This window comes from Triticum aestivum, chromosome 3B (assembly GCF_018294505.1).
Source record: "Triticum aestivum cultivar Chinese Spring chromosome 3B, IWGSC CS RefSeq v2.1, whole genome shotgun sequence".
Classification (NCBI taxonomy): domain Eukaryota; kingdom Viridiplantae; phylum Streptophyta; class Magnoliopsida; order Poales; family Poaceae; genus Triticum; species Triticum aestivum.
Genome location: NC_057801.1, coordinates 793,900,445 through 793,914,773, shown reverse-complemented (window position 1 = coordinate 793,914,773; position 14,329 = coordinate 793,900,445). Strand labels below are relative to the sequence as shown.

The 14,329-nt window shown below is 46.7% G+C and overlaps 1 long non-coding RNA gene across 1 annotated transcript; it reads right to left on the bottom strand.

Moving 5' to 3' along the window:
- Positions 1-5,704: 5,704 nt before the first annotated feature.
- On the bottom strand, positions 5,705-6,753 carry LOC123066615 (uncharacterized). The gene is made up of 3 exons (XR_006431386.1): positions 6,653-6,753; positions 6,492-6,577; positions 5,705-6,126 (listed from the first exon to the last, which is right to left on the bottom strand). It is a non-coding gene; the product is annotated as an uncharacterized lncRNA (long non-coding RNA).
- Between the last annotated feature and the right edge of the window lie 7,576 nt (positions 6,754-14,329).

The window sequence follows — 14,329 nt, the reverse complement described above, 5'->3', positions numbered from 1 at the left end:
TACAACCAAGCGCGTACCATTACACAGACCATTAGCCTGGCTTAGGTTTCTAAGTAACATAACTGGAACACCAACCTTAAGAGTCAGTTTATGATTTGGAAAATTGATAATCTTAGTTGCATTTAGGTACTCAACAGGGTAGTAGACATCTTGTCCCTTGACAGTATTTGCAGAACCGTCGACAGAATCGGCACTCAAGTAGTCTCTGCTATCAGTAGGGACTAATTCAAGGACATGGTCGTTAATATCTTCAGCGTGGTCATTTGTAGGGGCTAAAACAGCTCTTTCTTGCAAGTAACCAGAGTCCAAGTAGTTTTGCAAAAAATCTACATAGACAGAAGAAACAATAGCCGCTATTGGATCACCGGACGTACAAACTAAGAGGTCGTCCGGTAATTCTATCCAAGAAGTCTCAACCTCATCATCTTGCCTCGTGACAGGCAACTTGCCCTCACCTAGATCCAACACCAATTTTCTAAATAAGGCAATACTTTCCTGCACCCGCATATCCGCATCGGGTACAGCCAAGCGCATGTTAACCGAAAGCGTCAATTTATGAACATACCGCCACAGCGGAGAGTTAGTGATTGCCGCATCAACAATCTGAGGTCTAGTGCCTCCCTCAACAACCTAAGGTCACCACCCAAGACCATCACTATTCCACCAAATGGTATATCCGCAAGATCTGGATTACTCACGGAAAGAACGTCACGCAGAGACCTGTTTACAGCCTCGAAACACTTCCTGTGTGCCATAAGTGCTTCGTCCCAAATAATAAGCGAAGTGACCATTAACAACTTACAGAGCTGGGAACCTCTCTTAATATCACACATTGTATTATCGTCAAGAATAATAGGTATCTTAAAGCGAGAATGAGCAGTCCTACCACCAGGCAATAGCAACGACGCAATGCCCGAAGATGCAACAATAAGCACGATTTTTCTCTCACCCCTAAGTTTAGCACATATTGCATTCCACAAGTAAGTTTTCCCAGTACCACCGTACCCAGAGACAAAGAAAAACCCAGGTTCCCCCACATGCACACAATCCACAATTGCCTTGTAAGCAACCAACTGGTCTTCGTTTAGACTATCGAACATGACCAAGGCCTGTTTGGACAAAGCAGATGCATCATAACACAACTCCTCACAAATTAAACGGTTATCTTCAGATTGTTGACTATCGCCAGAGCGGGACGGCAGATTAAAGTTTCTAATATCAGAGCCATGCTTCAAGAAAACATCGGCCAGCTCGTCAAGAAGCATGCATCTCAATCTTTCAGGAGGGACGACATAGTTCTTATTACCTAGGGCCTGCCGCAGCCTATGCTGAATATCATCGGACATGCTATCAAAGTAATGCTAAAAAAACAAGCTCATCTTTGATAGAACAATGCATGAGCATGGTCACAAACAACTGCCTAAGCCGATGGCCAAACCCCCAGACAACTACCTCATCAAATGCTACATACCACTCGTTGTCGTCCCCTAACAAACCACGGGCAGCACAAGCTTCTTTAAAACTATTGTAAAGACGACCATTGTACGACCGGAGACACTCGTAAGACGTAGCCCCTCTAACAATCATCAAGAGCATGCGCAAGTAATACAACTCACCACTCAAAGGATGTACATAATATACGCGGCCTATCTTTTGCCCCCCACCCCTTGGATGCCATGATCTACCTTTAGCTTCCCATGTCCAAGCAGTTGGAAAATCACAGTACGTCAATGAGCGAGCATCTTCAAACATCTCATTTGCAACGAACCATTCAGTAAGCATAGTCTTTTGCAAGAATTCAGAATCAACAATTTTGGTAAGATCAGCACCAGGACGATAGTAAACAGTATTCATACCAGGCATATGAACAGTCATCCTTTGAACGGATGGCATTTTATAATGTATTTCAAATCCAAATATACGCCATAGTGCATCATACTCACATATATAGCGACATATCAGATACTCCTGAATCTCATCTACCGTGCGACGACCATCTTTATTTAACGTTTTTAGCCTCTCTAACATGACCTTAGAGTAGTCAGCGCCTTTAGTCACATACTTAAAGAGGTATTTCATAACCTGCGTCTTATTACACAACTCTACATTTATATGGCCCTGGAATTTCTTAAGCATTGCCATGTTATAAGGAACAACGTGCCTATTATCAAGATAATGACCATTTTTATAGACCCTTCGACCATCGTCGCGACGCCGATACAAGACAAACCCATTATCATCAACAATAGTGGCATCTCTAAAATCCTTAGGAAAATATTTAGAACAAACACCATTTTTCATGCAGACGCACTTATCATTCATATCACCACACGGACCGTGCATCATGAATTCAGAAACTAATGCATATCCTAGAGGATCAAGTAATGGATCAGGTATCTCAGTAGATATGAACGAATTAATACTTTCAACACCGATCTCACCGTTGCCTCCTTTCCTCCACACGAGTATGTGCGCGTGAGGCAGGCCCCGCTTTTGGAACTCAGCGGTATACAAAATTGTAAAAAAAAATAGAAAAAAACACATCAGTCGGACTATTCAACAGAAAAACAAGAACATTGCCAATAAAACACAATAAAAGATGAAGCACAGCAGCACACAGTACCAGCAGTAACTGCACCAAAAGCCCGTCCGGATCTGATCTCGTCTAAGTATTCGATGAGCTTCATGTGATAGACCCTAACAACAATATCTGCCCTGTCAGAAGGAGTCTGACCGGGCTCCAATGCATTGGTGATCTCAGGCCATTTGGGATTGCAAGTGAAAGTAGCAAACACATCTGGCGCACCATGCACTCGACAAACCGCGAGACCATCATGGAAATTTTCATTGTAATAGCGGCGACCACCAGTATGGCTGGAAGGTACAATGGTTCTCTTCCCAAGAGCATCACCATCAACACACCCATCACCCACCGCATCAGCATTGCCCTGCATGTGCTCCGATCTAAGCATATCCTGGTTTCTTAAGATGTACCACAGCCTATTTTCATCAATGCATGCACGCGCATCAACTACTGCTTGGGAGGAGAGAAGGCCATAACATATATAGGGATTAGGCTGATCACTTCTATAGTGACACATAAAACGATAGTAATCCTCCATGGTCATCCTATTTCGACTATTTGTGGAATCATCACCACCACCAACAGGATGCGAAGAGGACGCCTTATCAGGTGGACTTCCAGGGGTCTGGTTAAGATCAGCAGGGCCGTCATCACCATCTTCTACAGGAACAATCAGGTGAGGAACATTGACCTGAAACCCCCTCTCTCCATAAGGGAAAAGCAGCGGGTACTGCAGCGGCATGAACGCAGTATTCAGAGAGGATATCTGCTGTAAACCATCGGAACGGCTACAAACAACAATGTCTCGACAGGACGCTTCTAACGTTAAATCACCACCAACTATTAGAGCAACAAGTCCAGTGGTTGTAGGCAAGCTAAATTGTGGACTATCACCCTTTGAAGGCCCAATAATACGAATCGAGATATCCTCGATGGGCTCATCCCCACGTCCCTCTATCATCCTACTCGCCTCCCTAAAGGTTTGCACCAATGGATTAGATACATTAAGCATGTCTCTAAGGCCAACCACAATATTCTCATCAACACCCCCAGTAGGCTTATCTTCTGGATTCAAGGCATTCATCCTATGCCTGATCTCATTAGCTGGGTCATGTATATACAACTCAGCAAACTTCGGAGTATCATCACCTTTAGGCACCAACGAACCAATACGATGCGACACCTAACCACTAATCTTAAAAATCTTAGGCCCCCGGCTACCACCAAACGAACGCTCGATAGTAGCACCCATAGAAGTGAAGGCGAACATACAATTGTACTCACGTATAGACCAGAGGAATTTTTTAGCACGAGAAGTACCATCGAAACGAAGGAGCTCCCGGAGATAGGCCGGGGGATCATTAAAGGGGGGAATATAGACCTTTGCGCCTTTACAACAGCGATAGTAAGCCACCTTACGCAGTGTCCACGATGACGTGGCCTTAGAACACTTGGCATACCAGAAGGAAGCACCACAGTATTGACACAAAAAATCAGGAGGCCCATAGTACGACCTATCTGCATATGAAGCTAACAAACAAAAAACATACGGCTATCAGACAGAAAGGAAAAAGAGACAACCATCACACAACCAAAACACAAAAGATCACGTTCATAGGTACCTTTTAAGGACTCAGCAAACTTGACCGAATAACCCTGCCAATCCTTTGGCAAAGGGCTCTGGACAACAACATCTAACAACACATGCAAAACCAAATAAGAAACCCTAAGAGGAACAACATCAACTAACAGAGAAACAGGGAGAATTTAATGCACCTTCATATCCAGGGCGACGCAACTTAATCGTCACACGCCTCTTTTTCCATTTGTTGCGATCTACCCCAATTACATCCGAACACAAGTAAACCGAATAACCATGCCAATCCCTCGGCAAGAAACCATCAACAACACGTTCTGGAAATACATGCATAACTTAATCAAAACAACCAAAGGAGAAAAACAAAACCCAACAACAGAGCAGGAATTCCTATGCACCTTCATATCGTGTGCGACGAAATTCAACAGCCATTTTCCGTTTCTTGCGATTTACCGTAGTAACAGTCGAACTCAGAAATGGAAACCAACCATCACCTAACAATAAGAGAACAACACAACAATCAACACCTTCAGTAAAACAACCCACCAAGCAAAAGAACAAATGAAGAAAAGTGGATAGGTACGCACGTGTACGACCCTGGGAAGGCATATCAACAGACTGCCGTGGCACGTAACGCCTAGCAATCCCACGCATCGACGCATGCCCAGCACCTGTGGCATGCCGAGGACCAACACCACGACCAAGCACGGGCCTACCATCACCCATATCGCTCGGGCCAGCCACTGCATCAGGAGCCCCACGGCCAGCGGCCCGTCGACGACCACCGGCGCCCCGCCCACGACCAGCACCCACTGCATCAGGAGCCCCACAACCAGCGGCCCGTCGACGACCACCGGCGCCCCGCCCACGACCAGCACCCCCTGCATCAGGAGCCCCACGGACAGCGGCCCGACCACAACCACCCGCAGCCCGCCCACGACCGGCACCCCCTGCATCAGACCCCCGGCCAGCGGACTGACCACGCCCACCATCAGCCCGCCCACGACCAACGCCGCCTTCATCAGACCCCCGGCCAACGGCCCGACCACGCCCACCATCAGCCCGCCCACGACCACGCCCACGACCACGAGCATTTATCAAACCAGCACCAACCCCAACAGCACCCTCATCATGGAACACAACTGGACGACGTGGCATGTCGGTAAGAGAAGTACACCATACCCAAGGCACTGAAAACCAACAAGCAGGAATTACGCAACCTTAGAAAGCAAAACACCAGGTATCCAAATATAGCATAACAAAGTAGAAAGACAAGACACGATATATATTACCCTGCACCAGCAACAAGGCCAGGAGAAAGATAAGACTCACATTGAATAAACGAACAGTTAACATCAATATCTTATTACAACAAGCCACCCATCTCATACACAGTGATCTAAGCATAGACCAACCAGCATCACGAAGATAAAAATACCAACTAACCAACAGGAAAAAACAGACCCTAGATACAAGGCACACCTAGAAGGTACATGCCGTAGAAAGCAACCAAGCGTGTAACATCTGCCACCGCGAAGCAGCATTGACGTCACCCACGGCAGCAGACGCATCACTGGCAACAGCAGGTACCGAAGACCGAACCAGCGAGGCCGCCAAAACAACTGCTGAACGAGCAAGTTCTCGATAAGTCATCATGCTCTTGTAATTGTAGTCTACAACAACAAACCCATATAGACCCTGTAGGAAGCAAATAGCTTGGAGAGCAGCATCATCATGAAGAGACGGGCAACCAATACCGTCCCGGGACCAAAAAAACTTCGTCATGGTAAAGGCATCACCTCCAGGGACATCAACATCGATCTCCACCCCTCCAAGCACAACCCCATTGTCCATGACCTCCCGCAAGTACGAGTGGAATGGCAAACGACATCGCGAAGCAACGACATCTAACATGTGCACAAAAGAACAACCGACGGCAAACATCCTGCCAGCAAAACGAAAACCCAAAATAAGCAGACCCCACACAAAAAAACACCAAACAGGCACAAACGTTAGATCCCATAAGAATGCAAGCGACAGACCCACACGTCTGCAACACGCATGAACCAAAACAACAATATACATGGGCTTTAAACATAGGCTTTAGACATAGGCTATATCCGCAGCAGATACGGACTGACAGCAACCCAAGACATAAATAATAAATAACCATCATAAATGGTACGTAACACATCCCCTGTAATCCACATCTATGCACAGAAGATATAATTTGCATTATTTATGGACCACGAACACACATACGACCTACGAAAGTAAAATCGAGGAGGCCAGGCAAGAGGGAAGAATCACCTGCAACCGAACCAGCTAAAACACCTCGAACAGCACAAATCAGAATGGATCAGCACGAATCCGAACAGCAAACCCTAGACAGATCCCTGAAGAATAGCAAAAGCCTTGATGAGCACATACACACCACAGAGGGGAAAACAAACAAGGAAGAAATCAATTACCTCAGCCATCTCAGAAGCAGCCCACCTCGAACAGCACAAATCAGAATGGATCAGCACGAATCCGAACAGCAAACCCTAGACAGATCCCTGAAGAACAGCAAAAGCCTTGATGAGCACATACACACCACAGAGGGGAAAACAAACAAGGGAGAGATCAATTACCTCAGCCATCTCAGAAGCAGCCCAGTGTGCTCCCTTCCCGTTCAACTCGCGAGGCAGCCCCAACACAACGGCGCCGTCCGACAACTTAAAATCAAGCAAACAAGCAAGGGAGACGGTAAGAAACAACCGAATCAAAAAATAGACGAGCGAACGAGAGGTAGAGGGAAACCACCTGAGGGACGGAGTCGAATCGAGGAGGAGGAGCGGCGGCGACGAGCGAATCGACGAAGATGAGCGGCGGCGATGAGAGAAAACGAGATCCAGAGAGAAAGAGACGGGGGGGGGGGGACGAATGAGAGGACGAACGAACGGGCCGCCGCCCTCCCCACCCCATAGGCACACGAGCGAAGCGCCGCACGACACGCAAGCCCTCGACAGCGAACAGACCAAATTACCCTCGGCGGGGGCAAGATTTTACGTGCGGTGGCACGAGATCTTTCCCCCGCCGACGCGCGCGACCGGGCCGGAACCAAGCCGCGGTCGCTGACAATAGAGCCCCACCAGCGAACGGACCCACACGGCAGCGACCTTAGAACGGTAAGAACGCAGTAAAAACGAGCGGGGGGAGGCGCCAACAGTAGATTTTTTTCGATCCGATTTCGATCCGACGGCGCAGATTCCTCCACCTCTCGATCCAACGGACGAAAACGCATCAAGCGGCCCGATCCAACGGCTGAAAATCGCGATCGCTGAGGAGCCTCCGGCATCCATTCGTCTCTTATTTCTGGATTGAAGCGTAGCCGCGTGTGCTCGGCCGGCAACCAGCTGGGCTGACCCTGACGAATCGTCTGACTCGGGCCTCACTTCCTTGACGCGACGTGAGCGTGGCGTGGGCAGGCCAGATGCATGCGGTGCCAGACGACTGGACGTCTGCACGCAACGGACGGCGCCGAACGCGTGAAGCTGGATTTGATTGATTGCTAGGTTTGTGGAGCAGAATGCGGGCATGATCGATTGGGGCTTTCGATTCGATTCGATCCGTTTCGTGATATGCATCGGTTGCGATCTTGTTCTCGATCGGGTGCAGCTGTGGGCAAACTAGCTGCAGGGACCGTTGGACCAACCCAGATCACTGGCCGGCCGGCCGCCCGGCACCGACGCTAGCTTTTGGCACATGCGCGGCCGGCCGCGTACTCGCCATGTCCAGGCAGCGGTGTTAATCGTCCGGGCCGGAGTGCCGGACCCTAGCTGAATTAACGTCATGTAGTTGTTGTGTGCTACTCTCTTCGTGTCAAAAAGCGTCTATATTTTAACACGGAGAGAGTACATGTGTATAAAAATCGTACTTCACAAATTTTAATCAAGTTTTATCGAGAAAATTATATATTTATCTTACCATATGTGAATACTGAATTTCACCGGACACACTAGTCTGCCCCTCCCACTCTCAAAAATCTAAAAACACTAACGCCCACACGGGTGGGCATTTGCATCTCGCCCACACGCGTGGATCGGTGTCTATTTGTGGATGCACGAATCTTGGCATGTTTGTAGTGTCACGTAGAACTAGGTTGGTGTGTGGGCATTCATCCGGTCACCACACGCCGTTTTACCACATGGAGGGGCCGGCGTGTGGGCATTTAGCAGTTCGCCCACACGCTAGATTTCACTCACGCACAAGGGCTGATGTGTGGGCATTTACCATCTCGCCCACACGTTCGTCTCCTCTCCCACACCCAAAGCTGTCAATTGCCATGTGTTTTGCAGTGTACATAGCAAACTGTCTTAGTGTGCTTGTAAACAGATGTCAATTCTCTTTTTTTTCACCCAAACATGTCAGTTGACATGTGTTTTGCAGGGTACACGACAACTGTCCTAGTGTGCTTGTAAGCAGATGTCAACTCTCTCTTTTACCCGAACATGTCAGTTGCCATGTGTTTTTGCAGGGTACACGGCAACTGCCCTAGTGTGCTTGTAAGTAGGCAACTCTCCCGAACATGTCAGTTGCCATGTGTTTTGCAGGGTACACGGCAACTGCCCTAGTGTGCTTGTAAGCAGATGACAACTTTTTTTTTACCCGAACATGTCAGTTGCCATGGGTTTTGTAGGATACGCAGCAACTGCCCTAGTGTGCTTGTAAGCAGATGACAACTCTCCCGAACATGTCAGTTGCCATGTGTTTTGTCGGGTACACGGTAACTGCCCTAGTGTGCTTGTAAGCAGATGGCAACTCTCTTTTTTAGCCGAACATGTCAGTTGCCATGTGTTTTGCAGGGTACACGGCAACTGCCTAGTGTTAGTAGGTGGCAACTCCTAAAGTTTTTTCAAATCATGGCAACTACAGTAAAGTAGACCATACATGGCAACAACTGCAGTTTGTCCAATAATGGCATCTGGCACTTGACCTGAGATGGCAACTGCAGTTGAGCAACCATGGCAACTGTAGTTCAGTGACATGGTAACTGCAGTTAAACGAACATGAAAAAGTGTCCGAATCATGGCAACTGCAGGCGCTGGTGACTGTCATGCGGGGGCGTGCGGGATCATGAGATAGGAGGCCTGACATACGGGCGTGTGGGTGTTATGCATTTCGCCCACACATAGGCGTGTGAGTGGGACCGCAACAAAAAAAGACGTATGGACGCTAGTTGTTTTACCTAAACTTAGGCGTGTGGGCTGATCCTCTTAAACACCACACAAAATGTATGAACAGACTTCTTAACGTCCACACGTGTAGACGTTATCGGCGTCCAAAATCTAAACAACCATCACCAGTCTACCCGTGCGAACGGCCGCTCTGGTGGCGGGAGGTGATAGGGACCAAATCATCGGCACCACAACTCCGCCAGGTTGTACTATGCACACTAATCAAGGTGTTGTAGTTTTTTTTTTATTTTTATTTTTTTGCGGGTAAGGTGTTGTAGTTGTTAACAGGATACACCGAGCTGGGATGATTTGGTCTGAAATAAAATATGACGGCTACGTATGATTCAGAAGGCATGAAATTTGCTTCTTTCCAATAGACATGGTCTGCTGAACTGAACTTCATTTCAGTAAGCTTTGGTAAAAATCTGTAACTGTTTATGGTGTTAAATGAATGTAACCATATTATGATCTGAAGGAAAGTAACTAAAAATTTGTAATTAAACTTGTGGAAGAAAAGGAAAAAGGTTTACCCAGCGCAGGTGTTACTCAGGAAGGTAGATGCGAACACGTTTTTCTCTCTTTCTCTCACTTCTTCTTTTTTCATCTTGGCACCATGAAAACAAGATCGTGTTTTTTTTAACATAGTACAGATTCAAACGCTCATATATACGCGCATACACTCATCCCTATGAACACACACATGCACACCATATCCTTATGAGCAACTTCAAGAGACTGAGCCGACATATCATCTTGAGATTTACGAAGTCACCGTAGGCGCCTCATCGTCGATGGCAACGTCTCCACCCATTGAAAGTGCATCATCGAAAATCCTGAAATAAATCCAAAAATAATGCAAGCACCAGGACTTAAACCCTGATGGGTTAGGGATACCACTCTTCTTCTAACCACCCAACCACATGTTGGTTCGCCAACAAGGCCGTGGCTATCTTGTTGGATGTAATGCGGGGCAGGTGGCTTTTAAGCAGCAATTGGAAGGGGCCCGAAGTCCTAAAATTGTTATTATAAACTAGTTTTTTATTATGCAAATAGATCCCATAAAGGTACATATATTGCAACTGAGTCACGCTGGACACGTCAACCTTGTTAAACGTGCTATACTTCTACAATTGGATCAGACAAATCGGGGGCCTTATACATCCGTGGACGCATCCGCGAAGAGTCATCGACCACCCCTCAAAAGTCTACGTCCACAATCGTGTCATTCAAAAAGAATTATGAAATCTATACTAATGTCATGCACCGTGGAAGTTCACCCATTGTTGCCCTTTGTGGAATCTACGATCAAAGATGCAATGCGGATCACCGGATCTCCTCACTTCTGGAGCTCTTCGATTGGTCATTGGCCTCCTCCTTCTCCTCTTTGGGGGACAATCAGGTGAGGACATGGACTGCCCGATTTTGCTCCTTTGCGAGGGCACGCGCCGTCCTCCGTTGCCGCTTCTCGAGGATGTGGGCACTGGCTGCTTTTTTGTTCCCGTCCAAGCCGATGCCTGAGTTGGCCTCCAGGGCTGCCACGGCTTGCCTCTCCTTCGTCATCGCATGGTGGGCACGTCGGGCCTTCGCAGGGGTTGGGTCGTGCCCGCTGTTGGCGTTGACCTCACAATCAGAGCCCAACTCCAGGGAATTTCTGGTCCAGCATCGCGGTACCTCCAGCCATGGTCACAGCATCAGGCCATGCCGTGATCATGCGCCTCGAGCAGTCAGGGCAGCGCTATTTGCGTGGACGCAACGAATTCCCGCTGGAGCGACTCCAACTATGAAGCTTGGATTTTCTCTCGGAAACGACAGAGTGCTAGGGCAGCAAAAAAGCAAAAGAAATGCCAGCCATGGAATGCATGTACGCATCAGAGAGCACAAGAGTATAGCTAAAGATTTCAGCCAAGAAGAGCCAAGACTATAAAGAATGCATGGCTCAGTTGCGCACACAACAAGGCACGCAAAGTGTGTTGGGTTGTGTAAATAACAATGCATATAGCTTCGCTTGCAAGCAACGGAGTTAATATATTGGTCTCGTTTGTATACCTAGCCATGTCATAAAAATATTTTAACATGCAATGGAAGCCTATATCTCAGCCATGACAAGGTCTTCTGTCTAGACAAAGTTCTCAGTCTGGACAAAATTCCCAGTCTAGACAAAGTTCTCAGTCTGGAAAAAAATATCAGTCTAGCATCGGAGTCGCGCAAGGCTTGATTGTGCAAACATTAGGCAATTTAGTGGTGCATAAGGTGTGTCAAGCTACGGGATACTCCAGGCTCCAGCTATGACGCATATGAATAAAGAAGGGAGCATCTAGCATCCCTCACGCACAATAAAAAGGAGGAGGAATGAGGGTTGTGAAGACACGCACACAGGACACACACAACACCAGACTCCAGAGCATCATAGCAACCAAGCACCACAACCCTCATACTACTCAGTAGTCATAGTAGTAGTAGCTAGCTCTAGTTGTAATAAAGCCTTTGAGGCATCGTATCTCCCTGAGGTGGAGGTAGGCAAAAGGTAGTCTTCTTTTCTCTTTGTAATCCCTTCGGGGTCTTCGGAAAGGGAAATCCGTATGTAAATTATGTTGTCGAAATGAAGTAGTTTCGTGTTTCACTTGGTCTTTCTATTATGAATTTAAGAGATCAGTTCTTACGCTGGGGATCTCATAGGAGAAACCTTAGCTGGTAGTTCTCTCTTTAGCCTGTGTGGCATATGTAGACAACCTTTAGCCATATAGAAGTGTTTTCTTAGGGTGGAATTGCTTAGGAAGACGGTAGGAATTTATCTCATAAATTCGCAATATAAAGATCAACTGGAAGAACTTAGCTGCTTCTGAAGTCACGTCGTGATAAATACGGAGAGTGCTGAGTAGGATTAACACAATTGTTGCATACCCGTAGGCCGTCTTGTTGGTTTCGCCAACCCGTAAAAGATCCTGCATAAACACATAAAATATAATAATTAGCAAAGTAAGTTAATTATGAACCCATTAACTAAAGAAATTTTAATATTAAACAATTTTGAAATTTTTAATTAACTAATTGTTTATATTAAACAATCTCATATTTTGCATATTTAATAATTTTATTTTCTAAATATTTGTGTGTTAGTATTTGATACGTCTTCGTCGTATCTACTTTTCTAAACACTTTTGCCCTTGTTTTGGACTCTAACTTGCATGTTTTGAATGGAACTAACCCGGACTGACGCTGTTTTCAGTAGAACTATCATGGTGTTATTTTTGTGCAGAAATAAAAGTTCTCGGAATGACCTGCAAATCCACGGAGTAACTTTCCGGAATTAATAAAAAATACTGGCGAAAGAATCATCGTCAGGGGGCCCACACCCTGTCCACGAGGGTGGGGGGCGCGCCCCCTCCCCTAGGGCGCGCCCCCTGCCTTGTGGGCCCCCTGGAAGTCCACCGACCTCAACTCCAACTCCATATATTTGCTTTTGCGGAGAAAAAAATCAGAGAAAAAGAATTATCGCGTTTTACGATACAGAGCCACCACCAAGCCCTAAACTCTCTCGGGAGGGCTGATCTGGAGTCCGTTCGGGGCTTCGGAGAGGGGAATCCGCCGTCGTCGTCATCATCAACCATACTTCATCACCAATTTCATGATGCTCACCGCCGTGCGTGAGTAATTCCATCGTAGGCTTGCTGGACGGTGATGGGTTGGATGAGATTTACCATGTAATCAAGTTGTTTTTGTAAGGGTTTGATCCCTAGTATCCACTATGTTCTGAGATTGATGTTGCTATGACTTTGCTATGCTTAATGCTTGTCACTAGGGCCCGACTACCATGCTTTCAGATCTGGACCTATTATGTTTTCATGAATATATGTGAGTTCTTGATCCTAGCTTGCAAGTCTATAATCACCTATTATGTGTTATGATCCGTTTGTTGGAAATATACCCTAGAGGCAATAATAAAAGCATTATTATTATATTTCCTTGTTCATGATAATTGTCTTTTATTCATGCTATAATTGTATTATCCGGAAATCATAATACACGTGTGAATACATAGACCACAATACGTCCCTAGTAAGCCTCTAGTTGACTAGCTCGTTGATCAACAGATAGTCATGGTTTCCTGACTATGGACATTTGGATGTCGTTGATAACGGGATCACATCATTAGGAGAATGATGTGATGGACAAGACCCAATCCTAAGCATAGCACAAGATCGTGTAGTTCGTTTTGCTAGAGCTTTTCCAATGTTAAGTATCTCTTCCTTAGACCATGAGATCGTGTAACTCCCGGATACCGTAAGAGTGCTTTGGGTGTACCAAACGTCACAACGTAACTGGGTGACTATAAAGGTGCACTACAGGTATCTCCGAAAGTGTCTGTTGGGTTAACACAGATCGAGACTGGGATTTGTCACTCCGTATGACGGAGAGGTATCTCTGGGCCCACTCGGTAATGCATCATCATAATGAGCTCAAAGTGACCAAGTGTTTGGTAACGGGATCATGCACTATGGTACGAGTAAAGTGACTTGCCGGTAATGAGACTGAACGAGGTATTGGGATACCGACGATCGAGTCTCGGGCATGTAACGTACCGATTGACAAAGGGAATTGCATACGGGGTTGATTGAGTCCTCGACATCGTGGTTCATCCGATGAAATTATCGAGGAGCATGTGGGAGCCAACATGGGTATCTAGATCCTGCTATTGGTTATTGACCGGAGAGCCGTCTCGGTCATGTCTGCGTGTCTCCCGAACCCGTAGGGTCTACACACTTAAGGTTCGGTGACGCTAGGGTTATAAGGAAGACTTGTATGTGATTACCGAATGTTGTTCGGAGTCCCGGATGAGATCCCGGACGTCACGAGGAGTTCCGGAAGGGTCCGCAGGTAAAGATTTATATATGGGAAGTTGTCATGCGGACACCGGAAAGTTTCGGGGGC